The sequence below is a fragment of the Phyllopteryx taeniolatus genome, chromosome 22, assembly GCF_024500385.1.
Source record: "Phyllopteryx taeniolatus isolate TA_2022b chromosome 22, UOR_Ptae_1.2, whole genome shotgun sequence".
Taxonomy (NCBI): Eukaryota; Metazoa; Chordata; class Actinopteri; order Syngnathiformes; family Syngnathidae; genus Phyllopteryx; species Phyllopteryx taeniolatus.
The window spans coordinates 8,013,509-8,029,381 of record NC_084523.1 but is presented as its reverse complement, the minus strand read 5'-3'; the positions used below and the strand labels follow the sequence as shown (position 1 = coordinate 8,029,381).

The following is a 15,873-nucleotide window of genomic DNA, read 5'->3' as shown; positions in this document are numbered from 1 at the left end:
GATTTGGAAAACACTGGACCAGGACCTTGAGCTCGGGGATTGACTGCTTACGGTGCACAACTATATCTTCAAGACTCTCTGCCCTCGAATTTTTCATTTTTTATCATTAATTATTTCCCGCTAATTGCCTGGATTAGAAAAGGCCGTTGGTTGAAAGGGGGTCCCAGGGGTCTTAAACCAGTGTGTGTCTGTGTGTGCTGTATGCCAACGCGAAGGGGGTGAGAAGCACAAATTGAACGTCGAGGCTTGATTGTGCTTGTTGAAGCGTTTGACTATTTCCATTATGTTTAAAAAGGAAAAAAAAGTGTTCATAGCCCAGGGACGTCCTTGTACAATGGTTAGCCCGAAAGGTGATTGGCTTTCTGTTAATGCAGTCCCACCTCTTTCTGTACTAATAATAGTCGTGTGCACTCTGGCTTGCTTTGGAAGGCATAAAGTTAGTAAGAAAAAATACTTTAGCCAGAACTTACTAGGAGATTGGAGAGTCTGAACCAAAATATGGGATGGCTCCATTTTATATTTGAGAAGGCGGCAAACATGCAACTGATTCTATTTCATCCTGGAGCGTGTTTTAGCCGGACCACAGTTTGACGGTCAAGCTTAGCGTGCTAATGAATAGCGATACTTATTGATATACTGTACACTTTTTCCCTTGAAATTGTAACTTCAACGGCCTGAAATGAACTTTACACAAAATCAATCAGACCTTTTTCGACCAACTTTGGCGACAAGAGTTTTAAGTTAAGGAAACATACTGAACAAGATTAGGACCAGTTCTGAGGTTTTCTAGTTTTATCTAGGGCTGCAGGGATTCATCGAATAACTGGAATCATTGGTTTACAAAAATGCTCACGCAAAATCCAACTGTAAGAATACAAACAAGTCACGCCCAGCCGCTCAACACGCAGTTAATAGCCAGCCCATTCAAAACTCTCATTCGCCGACCCCCACGTCACTCACCAGGCCAGGCCCCGCCTATTAAAGCTGGACACACTCGTAAAGCCCTAGTTTTATCGTTGTGTGGTATCTCCAAAAGAATATACAAGATGTTTTTTTTATTATTATTTCAGGGGGAAAAAAACAAGAGAATAAAGTTTCTTGTCATGTTGGGTATGGAGTGTGAAATCTGCTGCCTAATCTTTTAGGATTCCAAGCAAGTTTAGCATCTGAAAATGGGCTGACGCTGTTTATCTTAAATAGTTGATGCTGCAAGAGAAAACGACTGTTCTGGTTGCCTCGGTAAGTGACGTTTTTAGGTCAGGACATACGTGTGTGCTTTGTTTACAAGGACTGGTTGCAGGGCACTGAAGCACGTATGTTAAATAAAAAAAATAAAAAATAGGCGTGTTGCTTAGGTTGCGCATCACTACGCTGCATGGGTAAACGTGTCTCAGTCTCAAGCTGATTCCACCACAAAATTCAAAATGTTTTCAAGCTGTATTTAGTGAAGGAGAGCTCTGAAATGTGATGAAAATGGCCTTATAAGACATTACATTAGCACCTCTAAATGGCTCATCTATTACTGTATGGTACATACATTAAGACACACTTTAAAAAAATTATAGCCTTCGTGGTTCCAAACATTTGCCACCCAAAGGATTACACCCCATTCATGCATACTGAACGGCTATAGGATTAGTATTATCACTCTTGTCCAATTACTCTTATCCAATTTCCATTTGCGTCCCCGCTCTTGCCATCTTGTTCATTTGTGAGCGGTTACCAAATGAAGTGGAGGACGGCGTGTAATCGCGTCTTCCTTCCTCTCTGCGCGTCCTCTGGATGGAAGGCCTCCGACTCCCCCTGCCCTTTTGTTTCCTCCCTCGGCGGCGATCAATATGTCTCGTTGCCGCGCGGGTTGCTCAACGCTCGCTTATCTCCACTCTATGAATATGCAGACAGAATGACACACAGACGCGGCAGCCAGAGAGCCGACAGTTCATTTTCCCTTTTAGCCTCGGGCCAGCCAGTGGGGAAAACGAGGAAGTTTCAAGGGGTGAAAGGGGGCTGCAGAAAACAGCTGGTGGCGTAGCATTAGTTACCTCGACCAAGGAGGTGGTCCTTGTTGGAGCTCAACTTACTTTTTCACATGGCATCCTTGAGTTTTCATGAAATCAAATGACATTTTTCATGGGTGAAACTCCTATCCAAGTCCCACACTCATGAAACAGATTTGCTTCGTGTTCTCATTTTGTGTGTATATAGAAAAAAAAAAAAAGGCATCTCCGTATTCAATTTTAATGTAGTTTTCATTTTGAAAGCGAGGATTGTTTGCAAAAGATCATGTGCTTTTGGAAGGGGGAAAAAAAATAATTGCCCCAGGCGCCAGTTTGACTAATCGACACGGTAGCCTCGTCTGTATTTTCTTCAGTTGGAACTGGGGACTTAGAGAGTTGGAAGGAATTATGAACAGCTCAAAATAGCAGTCACTGTTAGCACAAAACCTTCAGGGTGCTGCTAAGCAAACAAACAACAAAATGGCATGAAAAGCCTACTAGAACATCTGAAATGTATTTTGGGTACATCCCAGTTAAAGAGGGTGTGCACACTTGCGCAACCTCATTATTTCAGTTGTTTTTAATCCCTCCACCTCAAAAAGATATTTTTTTGAGTTGTACAGAGCACATTAATTGTGGAAAAAGTTGTGAAAGGATTTCTTTCTTTGGAGTTACAATTTAACAAGTCCAACTGGCGCCTTCCAACCACAGACGTCTTGCGTTGTGTTGTAACAAAGTGATAATACATTATCAAAAAGAGCGAGGAACAAGGTCTGCGTTCTTGTCCTCACACTAAAACTAGATTATAATACGAGGTTATAATTAACATGGACAATGCAAAGGCATATATTTTTCTAACAGAGGGCCCATTGTCTTTCTTGATTTTTTTCATTTTTTTTTTTTTTTTTTAATATATATTTTTTTCCACCTCTTTGGTGAAGGACGTCCCCAATTTACTTCAATCTTTATTATTTTGTCATTTGTTTTCCCGCCTGTCTGGCAAAGCCCACCCCACTTTGCAAATGTGATCTCCATCCACAATAGCAATCAGGTGATCCGCATAATTGCCCTCATCCCAAATGGACAAATCCGCTGGTCCAAGGTGGCGTCTCGCGTGCTTCTGTCAATAGCCGTCAGCGGGATAATGGGGAGGATGATGCATCCCCAGCGCCGTGCATCGGTTTCCGCAGAGAAGCGTCCTAATGAGCGTGCCATTTATGATAACGCGCTGCGCAAAGTGATGGTGAAACATTCTCATCAATGCAGTCATCCTTGGAGGATGTCCAAAGCATCGCATTGATCCTTTTCGCGGGGTGTGAGCTGTCAAAAGACGTGTAATGGATGGTTCATATCGGTAATGCGGGTTTTTTTTGCAGTGCATTTAGTCGAATAGGTCCTGTCTCTGTAATCGTTGGCACATGTTGGACAGCTTCCATGTGTGGAAAACAATGTATGTTATTCCAAAATGTCCAGCTTATAAAAACCTGTCCGATTCAGAGACTTACCTTTTACATAATGGACGCCAATTAGCTTTATTTGCTGTAAATGTCCTTTAATGGGATTCAGGAATGTCAACAATTTGTCCTTGGTCAATCCCAAAAAAACAAAAAAAGTTTTTTTTTGTTTTTTCCGAGCAATCAAAATGTTTTACAGCTAAGTATTTAATGAAAAGCAATTTTAAAAAATGACTGTTATTAGTATTATTTATTTAACACTAGAAATGTAGTCTTAAGACTTGCCATTGTGTTGAAAGTGTTTTATTTTAATCAGATATTGTTCAAAACCACAAAATGTCCTTGAACAGGGCAAACGTTTCACTCAGAAATAACGCTTCCCCCCCCCCCCCCCCCCCCCCCCCAGTGACAACATGTCATTGCTGACATTTTAACATCCAACATTCTTACCACACACTTAAATGTAGCCTGGTGTTTCCCTCTAAACACAAGGGGTTGCCGTGTTTAAGGAATACAGTTCAGTTGGTCAGAGATGAAGAAGAAGGTCAATGCTGGTGGACATAAGCAAGCAGGAATAGGAATAGTGGAAGTTTTACCTCGGTGTGTTAACAGCAAAATAAAGTCATAAGAAATTCAAGACAACTTCTTGAGATGCACACGTTGTAAGATAAAACTAGGACAGAGTTTTCACGCCATCGTTCACGCCATCGTTTGTCTCTTGACGTGCCGAGTGGAGGTTATCGTCCGTTTTGCGGAGCATAATTTGAAGACTCCTTAAAGTGTTGTCATCGGTGTTTTTAATTAATATCGATGCGTAGTATCGGGGCATTTTTATTTGTTCCGAGTGTCGTTTATGTGCGTTGGTGCTGCTGTTTTGGTTATTAACGTGGTTCAAGTGGGCAAAAAAAAATGTGCTTTTAACATCCGCGTGTGAAAATTGGTCGTCTCAACCGTTTTACGTCCATGGCTCACTCAGCAAGCGTTTGTGGAATGGTGTTCATTCAAGGTGCAGCCACTATTTGAGGAAATAGGGGCTGTTAAAAAGTCTCGCAAGCTAGCATCTTTCTCAAAATCCTCCCTCCCACCTAATCTCCCCTCTTTTTATGATCTCCCCCATACCGCAGAGTCTCATCCTCCTCCTACCTCTTCCTCAACTCCTGCAATAAACACGGACATTTTGGCTGCGGAGATAGGCGGCCGTCAGCGGGAATCGTTTCGATGCTAATTTAGCCGACGTCGCCGATAACCAAATTCATTCTGACGGACGTGTGAGCGCTCGTCATCTTCACAGAACTGTTAGCGTTCATCCTTTTCTTGATCTTTCCCAAAGCCGGGCCACCCTCGGATTTTAATCCCACCGCGTTCAGCACACATACATGCATACACAAGCGTCGTTTACTTTGGAAAAAATGGCAAATATTGTACAACTTGCTAGAACACACTGCAGCATACATCAATACATGTGAGCATACTATTTATAGGTGCATCACAATCCACTAAAATAGTGTCAAAAGCTTCATTTAGTTAGGTACTGTAGTTCAAGAAGTGAAACGACACACAGTGAAATATTACTTATATTTCAAATGTATGTATAGTTTTGATGATTATAGCTTACACCAAACAAAAACCCCAAATTCACCATCCCTTAAAACTATAATATTATTTAACAAACAATCAAGAAGTAATGGAAATGATTTTTAATGTAGAAATTCGGCAGGAAATGTTCGAATTTATTAAGATGGACAGGACCCGCGTTGAGTCGAGTTGGAGTCGCTGTCATTCATGCCCGACACACGGGTCACGTACGTGGCGAGGGGGTACGTGGGCCCACGTCTGCTGCAAAAAGAGTGTTACATCGACACACTTCCATCTCTGTCTTCATGCAGGGAGGAGGGGGACCGACAGAGAGGGATTGTGGGGGAATCCTCTGCATTGCAGCAGAGAGGCAGCCTCCTATAGACGCAATGCACTTGCTGTGAAGGATTACAAACACTAGTCATACTTAAGCTGCGAAGATCCGGCTTGTATTAATTGCATACTTTATATTATACAGCTTGGACAAGCCACTTACCTCGCTCCGCAACAAGCAGCAGTTTGGCTCAACGTTTTGTTGGGCTTTGTTCAAATCGCCGCACAGTTATTAGTAGTAAAGTGACATTATTTAGCAAAATTCACAAGTTGACTATTTGGGTTAACCAACTTGAATCATGATCAAAAATTGTAACTGCTTTTAAATTTGCACAAATATTGTATGGTGATGCTCCTACTAAATTCTTCAAAATGTAAAATTAAACCGTTTAGTTGAAATTCTAGTCACACACCTAGTCTGAATAATAAATACAGTATTTATGTAACGTCGCTCTTCACTCTTTGAGTATATTTTCGGTCGAAATTCAGCGCAGAGCATGCCATTTCAGCTATTTTGCAGTCTTTCTCATGGTGTCAACCTGGATTTGACGAGATGAGGAAGTTGTATCTCCACAGTACAACACACACACACACACACGTAACTGGGTGCATGTACCTTTCCCGCTGCTTCTTCCGCCGCTAACACTTTCGCCTCGGAGACCTTTTCCCGTCCCTGTCGCCTCCTTTTCCCATCATTACTCTCCTTCCTGATACATTTTGCCAGGCTGGAGCCCTCCCGCCTCTCTCCACGCCTCCCGCTTCCGCTTGCACCCTCGCCCTGGAGGCTCCGTCTCCACCGTCGGGATCAGAAGCTGGTGCCACTCTATCGCCCGCCTTGTTAGGCTGCCGTCCGGGCCCTCTCATTGATCCGCCGGCCGTTGTAGAAGCCAACCAGCGTGCGTTTGTGTTTTTGTCTAGTCCTGCACACACATCGATGAGGTATGATCATCATTTGCGCGTTGATGTGTCATCGCACTGTTGGCGTGACCCTTCCTGATTCACGTGGGCATTTCGAGTCATTGCAGTATAGACCCCGACAAGCATGTTTGCTCTAACTAGTAGGGAAGTTGGTTCGTTGGCTATACTTTCATTTCAAACTTACAGTAATTTATACATATACTTAAAAAAAAAAAAAAAAAGAATTATTTACGACTTAAAAAAATAAATAGCATAAATTAATACAAATTATAAAAATGTTAAATATCATTGTCGCTTATGTTTTCACTTGTCTTAAGGTGGGTTTATGCTCTGAAATTTTGGCACTCTCAAACGCAGGTTTGTGGAACAAATCGGCCACTGTAGCTCAAAAACAACCACAAGGTATCATGCGGTGCTTACGCTGGAGAAGAAAAACTCATTTTGAAGTATGACTTTAAGCGTAACTTTGGGTCAAAAAATATTCCGTAAATTAATAACCGTGCAGTGCAAAAAATGGAGAAGCAAAACATTACACATCGGTTTGAATTAGAATTTTACATGTGACTTTGCCCTAAAGCCACTCAAAAGAAATCCCATTTCAAAATAGTAACGGTGCAGTCTCATGTCATGCAGTGCAAAAATCGCACACTGTAGAATAAACAATAGCACACGTCACTTTGAATGTCGACTTTAAGTGTGACTCCCTTGTCCTTTTTTTTTTTCTGCTGTTGTTTACTTTAACCTCAAGGTCGTTTGGGAGCAACTTGATTTATTTACCATTTGCTTGTTTCTCTTTCCTGCCTCCCCCCACACTTGCTCGTCTCCTGTCCGCCCTTAATGCTTTCAAGGCCGCTGAGTCGGCATGTGTCCGCTACACTTTTAGCACAACTTCCTGTGACACTGTTGTACAGTGTGTGTGTGCGTTTGTATGTGTCTGACCTAGCTGTCCACGTAGGAAGCAGGGAACGCGCCACGCTGGCCATTTGGCTGCGGGCTCCCGCTTGATGTACATTGTCATTGTCGAGACTCCTCGGTGGATACGCACAAACACCAAGCAGAGTGTGTAGACAAACGTGTCGGTGCAGTGCATTAAGGCCACACCAGCCTGCGCCCCCTTGCTTTCAAAGTGCAAAGAGAAGGGGATGTTCTGACACAACACATTTGCCGGACGACTCTGGAGTCTCCTTGAAGAACCTTCTAGTCGTCTCGGTGGTCCATCAAATCGTAGACGCACACGCGTGCACAACTGTCGCTTTTGTTTGTTTGTTTGTGTAACATTACCGAAGGACTCAACATGGTCCAAAAATACTGTCACCTTCCTCAGTGATGACTTCTTTTAAGGGTGGTTAAACTGAACTTCACCAACTTCCAGAAGATGTCCAATGCCTGAATATATTTAATATGAAATGCCAATATATATTTGAAATTTAAAAAATACATTTGGAATATTTTTATTACAATGGTGCCTTGAGATATTTTAATACATTTTCAGATAATATATTTATTTCATATGCTTTTGGATGAAAATAACAACAACAGGTGGTTAAATATTTATACAGTATTTTAAAAACAAAATATTTTATTTTTAGTGTTAAAGGTAACATAATTATAATAAAAATATATTTAATTTCTCCACTAGACCTAGAAAAGTCATGTCCTAACATTGGTTGTGTTTTTCCCGCAGGAAGTTTCAGCCAAGTCGTCGTCGAGAGACATTTTGAAAGCAGCCTTGCTTTCCTGGTGATGGTAAGCCTCAGATATATGACATCATTGTACAAAAATGATTCATCATATTCCAAATGATGTGAGTAATGAATGCCAAGAGGACTGTTACTTGTGTAGCGTTTTAGCACAGTATGTGCAATCCATTCTGTGTGCCGCCTTCCACCCTCGGGGTCGGAGGGACGGTGCTCCTTTTTAGGGGGACGTGTGCAAATGAGTCTCGATTCTCGCATCACGCTGTTCCTCACTGTCTCCCACTTGATGATGTTCTCTGCCCTCCCTGCCAAATGTCGCTCCATTGCCCAATTCAAAAATCAAACTCGTCCCCCTCTGTGCTGACAATTGAAATCATGAATTGGACCTGCTGTGACTGTGGTTGCCACGGCAATGGGAGCAAGCGTACCGCAGGGTGGAGACAACAAAAACACTTTTATCCACCTCTGAGCCAATCGTGTCACAAATGGCAATGAAACTGTCTCATTGGACCACTTCAAGCTGCCAAATATGGGCGTGGCTTATCAATTTAAGTCTGATTTCAATCTGCAGGATGCCAAACAAACACGCTCACGCACACTCGTTGCCAACCAAGCAAATGTTACATAACTACAACATTGTGGAATGGAAGTTTGCTTCCGGTGGCATAAACAAAATCATAAGTACGTCAACCATCACCTCGTCGCTCGTTTCCGCCGCTGTGCAGCTCTCCCGAACAGCCTCTCAGCCCTGGAAAAGTTTCCGCTTCACTGCTTCACCCTCTGCCGCCCCCGAAGTTTCCATCCAAACTTGGAGGCGAGGGTCGGCGGATGGCGGCGAGAACCTTTCCCTCGCCATCAAAGTTTTAAGGCTAAAGGGATTGTGCGTATCCTCTGCCTCTCCCGTGTTTTTGTGCCTCGCAGATGTTTACTCAGAGCTCGGAGTGGTTGCTAGGCCAAGTCCTTCCACCGCCGGAGCGGTAGCTGCTGCCAAGCTGCTTGTGCTAAACCACACTGCAGGGAAGGACGCAAAGCCAACAGCTCTTTTTGCCTGTATGGCCAAGAAGTTGTGGAATTGATCCACAAAGTGTACATACAAACTGTGGAGAAACATGTAGATAGATCATATAACAATACTCACAGGCATATATATTCTTTATCCTCTGCGAAGAATGGCTAATATTAGTGCAGCTTAAATGTGTTACATTCTATTTAATTGTCATTACTGTATGTTTTTATGAAGTACAATATCATAGAGTCCTATTTTCCTTGACTCACATGACAAACATTTGTATTGTTGTTTTGGGAGGCTGGAAAGGATCAATGACATTTGGTTTCATTTCAGTGAGGAAAGACGATTTGAGAAACAAATGTCTTGAGGTATAATTGTGCCACAGTCGCAATTTCAGACGTTTAGTGAACGGGACGAACCGTTAAATACAAAATGAGAACACTCGCAAGGAGCTACTACATCGCCACCTCCTTACGTCACTCACAAGACCGCGCCCTTTAAAGGTACGCATCCAGCACATCCTACACAGAGAGACTGCATGTCAGTTGGCTTTGCTGTGGATGAATTGTGGGAAAGGTTTCAATCACACCCCCGTCGACCGTTTGTGAGCCAGCTGTGATGGCGCGCTAATGACGCTGAGAAAGCATGCTGTCAGCACATCCTCTGAGCAGCCGCTGTCGGGGCACGCTTACATAACAGAGCTGGCCCCGTCGCCTTGTCGATCCCTCGTCGTTATTAGAGGGCGGAATGAGGGAAAAGAGGACAGATAGCGGCGGAGAGGTTCCAGAATGAAGTCAACATATGCTCACTGCATCCTCCCCTCTCGGGCAGCAGCATCCTGTACTCTGTGTACAATTTTCCCACCGATCAGTTTTCTACGACTTCCCGTTCAGGATTGTGGCTTGCTGGAGCCTATCCCAGTTGACCTTGGGTGTAAGGGTGTCTAATCCCTGGACTGGTTGCCAGTCGAATGAACTGCTGTACTATCAGTAACTCACCTAGCACCCGCGTTATTGTCCTTATTCCTTTGGATCGTTGGCCTCAAAAGCTAACTAATCGGTATTCAATGGCACAATCTTGGCGCACTATTGATGCCTTTGCTTCTATGTCCTATCTCACCTACATTTTTATGGGACAGATATTTGGGAGACTGCAAATACCTACAGAGCCCAAACCTGAGTGTTATTGAAAAAATATCATTTCAAGCCAATGCTAGCCTTGCACTCCTTGTTATAGTCCGTTTCCATTTATTTGATAGCTTTTGTCCACTTGAATGCCGCCTGACACCGTAAACCGAGGTGTGCTGCGTATTTGGCTTCCGAGGAGAGTTCTCGTCAGGCTCTTTCCATGACTCAGCACTACGTTGTGGGCTGGCCCTCGCACCATAGAGGACCATAATTAGCCAACTTTTAATTAATCCAATTAGAGGATTAATGAACATGTTTGGTGAGTGCGGGGAGAGATCTTCCATTCGTTTCCACTACCCGCCTGCGCTGTATCCTGGTTGGCGTTTCGGTATATCCTCTAAGACTTGTCTAAATGTGTGGATTATTTTCAACAATCTCAATCTAATCTCCATTACTCAGCTGTGCAAGGCGAGCTCACATGGGAAATAATAATACGTGCGCCCTCCGAACGGCTCGCTGTAAAACAAAGTCGTCCGACTTAAAACATCATGAGGCCTGCAGCACATCGCAACGAGGCACTTTATAACGCAAAACTGCCGAGCCAGCTTTCAGGAAACGCAGCTGTGTTGCTCTCTTAAGCGTTATCGCAGAGGAGTGTAAACAAAACCTGTAAATATTCTGAGATGCATTAGAATATGCAAACATAAAGGTTTGAAGGTTCTGTCTTTGTCACAAGGTGAATCAAATCTTCATCAGCAATCTCCTGTTTCTCACTTTAGCTCTGCTCTCATGTCTTCAACGGGCATCCGCACGATGTCCAGTGCTCCACAGTCAGCTCCTTTGCTGTGTCGTGCTTATATGCCTCCAAAGCTCTTTAGTACATCTTCGCCGGACCCACTGCTGCACTATGCTATGCTGCTGGCACTGCAGTAAGGCTGTAAGGCTCCAGAGAAAATAAGCAGTCCCGAACAGCGTGGAGGAACTGCACCGTGAGAAATGTAGCGGAGAATTTACCACGTGTCGACATGATGTGACCATGGACACCATCGATTCACATGCCGCAAAGTAGCCCTATAATGGCCCGAACACATCTGCTTCGAACCAACATGGCCAACTTCCTGTGCGTTTTTAAAGCAAGACTTCTTCTGGCTTTTCTGTGCCCTAACTCTTATTCTTGACCCTTACATTCACCAGGATACAGACGTTTTGGAAGACATTATAATAACCAGAAGAAGGAACGAAGCAATTTCAAAATTCACATTTTGTCCAGAGCTGAAAAATGTTGTGAATTTTAGAGAATGTTAAAGAAGAAAAGTTTAAAATATTTCATTTGCCCAAATAATAATAATAATAACCAGAAGAAAGAACAAGAGCAATTCCAAGGTTAGCATTTTGCTAGCCTAATAGCATAATTGCCTAGGTTTTAACTTAGCGTCGCAATATCAATCCAAAATACAACTGTGCTTTTGAGTTTTTTTCCTTTACATTTTTGTAGATTTTCTGTCACCCAGTTCATTTTAATCCACAAAAGTTGAATCGAGCCAACTGGACTACTCTTGTTTGTTCAATGTGCTGTTTCCCCCCCCCCTCCCTTGTTTTTCTTTAAACGTTAAAAACTAACTTGGGCAGTTATACTATTTTGAACCATGACCGCTTCAAGCAAACCGAGCTGACAGCTTTGTTGAGGAAGTCCGGTCATGATGAATCAAAGTTCATGTCAATCAGATATACTGGTAGGTGGGGCTTAATTTTTCTCAGAAGAAGAAAAACAGAAATTCCAAGATTAAAATTGTGTCCAGATCGAAAAACCCAAAATGTCAACTTCAAGCCAACATTGCCAACTTCCTATGCGTTTTACGGCGTGAGTTCTTGCGACTTTGACCTTGCTTCGTTATACAAGCGTCCCAGCTGCTTTTACAAAGAAATGCTCATTTGTATTCAGCATTTGCTGACACGCCGTGTACTCCTGACAAGCTTCTATGAGCTCGCTGCACCGCACGCAGCAGGAAGCCATCACCCATGGGCGTGCATACTGCAGCAGCATGAAGAAGGGGAGGTGGGTGACTTGAGACTTGAGTGCGGTGTGACTCTGACGCAGACAACATGTAAATAACGCAGGAAGAAATGTGGCCATTATTAAGACTCGGGAGAGATGGGCATAGTGTGTGCTGTTGCCACCCGTTTCCTGTGAGGGGCAGCAGAGATGCAGATCTCAAATAGTGACTGCACACACCTTCCACACACACATACACCTCAATTTTGCCGACGAGGCCCACGAGCTATCGGTAGGGCGCCCCCTGTGAAATCGTCTTTGCGCGCCCTGCCGTGGCGGGCCGTCTCGGGCGTTTAAAAGGTGCCGTTGTCAGTGAGCAGGTGATCTGCGCCGACAGTGCCAAGTAGCCAAGGCTAATTGCTGCCGACTGACTGGAGAGCGAGTGTAGCTCGGCGGCGGAGTGTGGTCGCTACTTATTCTTCTGTGATCTTAAATTGATATCAAGTGGAGTGCAAAATTGCAAGGCCTTGTCTTTCTTCTATTTGGAATCATTCGTTCCGGAGTCCAAACCATTGCCAACATATAGTCTTTAATAACTGTACAGACAATGTCACAGAAGAGCCGAATTATAGCCCTTTGTTCAAAAGAGACTGAGCTCGGGAGTAAGTCACATATCGTTGCTGTTGGCTGGAATCCTTGCATCTCCAAAATGACAAATTCTCAGGAAATCCCAAAATGCTTTCTTGCTTGAGTTACTAACCACCGCGTCGTTTGAAGTTGTACTTATATTACGATCATATACCATTGCGCACTAACATCAAGACAACAAAGAAATCTTGTTCATTCGCTAAAATAAATTGCTCTTATTATATAAGTTATCATTGATTAGAATTGTCTAACCCCCAACCAGACAAAAAGCCTTTCATACTTTCATACAAAGCAAATTACTGTCGTTACTATCATCTTCCCAAACTGTTTTTCAGAGGTCAAAGAGCCATGAGTGATGTTGTAAATATAATGATGAACTGACTAAGCAGTTAAACACAGTTAGCTAAAGTCAGAATTTGATTGTACCTCGCCTGTCTTTGTGGGTTTTATAGTTGAGGATGAAGTTCATGCTGCCTTCTGTGCATCTGCTCAGTACTATCTCGCCCTGCGCTGCGCCGGATCAATATTTTAGCGGGCGCGTTATGTAACCGTGCTAATGTGCTGTATAAGTGTGCAAATGTGCCAGTGCTTGACATTTGGCTGAAATGTTTCTCATGCTGATACAGCCGCAGAGGAGCGTCGCCCCCCCGCCCCCTAGCCGGCCATCCGCCCCTGGAGACCGTGACCGCTGTGACGCATCAGCGCGTGCCTGCTGACCGTGGACGTCAGGAGGGCCATCGGGGCCGGGGGGGTCTTCCATTCTGGTAGACCGTGTCGGTCCATACAGGTGCCACAGGTGAGTCACTTGCCTGCAGGTGGTGCTGTGTAATCAGTACACACTCTTGACCAATACCGTTGTAATCGGATAGCTCGTAAAATTCAATAGAATACCTTTTGAACAATTTTCAATTACTACCTTTTAAAACATTGTGGGCACCCTGTTACAGCTACCGACATTATCGGGAAAGTGATGCGTTCGATCTATAAATTCTGCGTGTGGGCGGAGCATGGTGGTGAAGTTTGATGGTTCCCGTAGACTCATAAATGGCAGAAATGTGTGCATTTAAATATTTTTTTAATGTATGTCAATTTGACCTGGGATAATGTCAGTATTGTCTCTAGTCAATACCGGAGAGTTTCAAACCTCCTCTGGCTCTTAATTTTCTCCAAGCCCAAGGATAATGAATGTAGCCTGTAGCCAGTTTACTGCCAAGCAATTAGTAAATAATGAACTCGCTTGCTTTCTTTCCCACTTAATTAAGCCTTTTTTTTCCCCTCCCCTGACAAACAGCTTCCACAAACCTCTTGATCAACTCCCCAGCCATGCATGCACAGGCCACTCTGAGGTTCCTCCGCAGTGCATTATTGTGCCCTTAATTGTTAGCATCGAGCTAATCTGAGCCAGGGAGCCTTGTAGTCAGTCAGCGTGTGGCAGCTTGTATTTACGCGTGCGCCTGGGCCGCCGCCAGTTTGGCTTTCACTTTCTGTCGGGTCAACAAGTACCAGACGTTAACTCTTTGGCTACCTGAGTTTGTCTTCGATAAATGACGTCACACCTTTTCACTGTGCAGTTGAGAATTTTGTAAAATTCTGCTCATGAATTTTTGATCAATTTGGTAACTGAAATGCTAATCAGCATAATGTATCGACAGTTATATTGATTAGTCGCCATGTCTTGAAGCGACGGAAGCTTAATTGATTTTACAACTTCAGATTCAGGTTTTCTGCCTAAACGGGTTCCAGTATAAATCAAAGGAATCATTTGGTGTGGTACCATTTTGAACTTAAATTTATTTGTAAACATCTTAGCATTCATTTTTTTTTACATCAGAGTTTTCTCTTTAAGCAGTTGCATTAGACTTTGGTGTGTTGCCATTTTTAACTTAAAAAAAAAACAGTTGTAAATGTGTGAATTGTACTTAGGTACAACACAAAGTGTTCTGCCTAGGCGGGTGGTACTATTTTGTTAAAAAAAAAATGTCATTACAGTTAGTTGTAAATATAGCAGTAGCGTAATTAGCTTCAACGCAGACTGATTTGTATGAGGTATTATTTTGCTGCCTAAACAGGCTGAAGTGGAAATAATGTTTTTCCAGCACTTATTACAAAAACTGCGTAATAACAAGCACATTCTCACTCCGTTCTTGTCTTCTGAATGCATTCTTCTGTGTCGGGTATCCCGTAGCCGCCCCGCGAGACGCCGGCGTTCCGCTCTGGAGGAGTTCTCCCCTGGCTGCGGTGCTAATTGCGGCGCTGATTCGAGTCTCGGCCATATGGCGGGGGGGGGGGAAGATACCGCAAATTGATTCCCCGCATTGAAGACCTCGCCTCTGGGGGGGGGGCGACAGGAGACTTCTGACCAGGTAAGAATCTTCCAAACTAAAACGGGATGGTACACCAATTGGGTGTCAAAACGTCAAAAGGTTAACTCAGCCTTTGCCTCTTGTTCCTCTCCTCCTCCAACTCACAATCCCCCCCACCGCACCCACTCCAAGCCCCCCAGCAGCGCACAGCCCGTTCTCTGCCAATTTCAATTACGGGTTTCCAGTCTTGCGCTAACAAGGCCCGGAAGGTGCATCAGGCCATAGAAGCTCGCTGACGGGGCAATAGTTTCTGTAGAAACTTACTGTAACCTTACTGCTGAGCAAATCATCTAACCCAACCCCCCAGGAGTGCCACCCCTGCCCTTGTTCCTGAGTCTTTATTTTCTACATATTTGCAATGAATTGATTTTATAATTGTTCGAGGTATTACGCAATTAATAATAACTCATTCACTGCCTGCCGTGTTCCCCATATTGCCAGCCGTTTCAGAGCATTTTGACTGATTTTTCAAGACCCACACAATATTGTGTTCTGTGATAACATAAGCTCCGAAACTCCCAAAAGAAAGAGTAGATTCTCTTCTTTCACCAGAAAAAAAGTTTGTTCCTAGCTTTTACTGTTCTTTAGTAATCAGCAGCAGTACATGAGTTGCTTTCACCAAAAACATCACTTTTTGACCAAAAAGCGACAAAACAAGCTTTTTGTGAAAAGAAACATTTCAAGCAGAACAATGACGCTGTGACTGAGAAAGGGCTTTTGATGGCAATATAAGAATTCATTTACAAATACGACTCCACA

At 43.5% G+C, this 15,873-nt stretch overlaps 1 protein-coding gene and 1 long non-coding RNA gene across 9 annotated transcripts in view; one reads left to right on the top strand and one right to left on the bottom strand.

Moving 5' to 3' along the window:
• Window positions 1-15,873, top strand: part of impdh1b (IMP (inosine 5'-monophosphate) dehydrogenase 1b) — a 114,857-nt gene that overhangs the window by 35,933 nt on the left and 63,051 nt on the right. For all 8 annotated transcript variants that reach the window (XM_061761960.1, XM_061761955.1, XM_061761954.1 and 5 more), the window contains 3 exons: window positions 7,962-8,023; window positions 13,378-13,547; window positions 14,937-15,114. The gene's annotated coding sequence lies outside the window, so the exon portion shown is untranslated. The remainder of the gene's footprint in view (window positions 1-7,961; window positions 8,024-13,377; window positions 13,548-14,936; window positions 15,115-15,873) is intronic.
• LOC133471881 (uncharacterized) lies at window positions 3,923-8,960 on the bottom strand. The gene is made up of 3 exons (XR_009786430.1): window positions 8,672-8,960; window positions 5,976-6,279; window positions 3,923-5,424 (listed from the first exon to the last, which is right to left on the bottom strand). It is a non-coding gene; the product is annotated as an uncharacterized LOC133471881 (long non-coding RNA).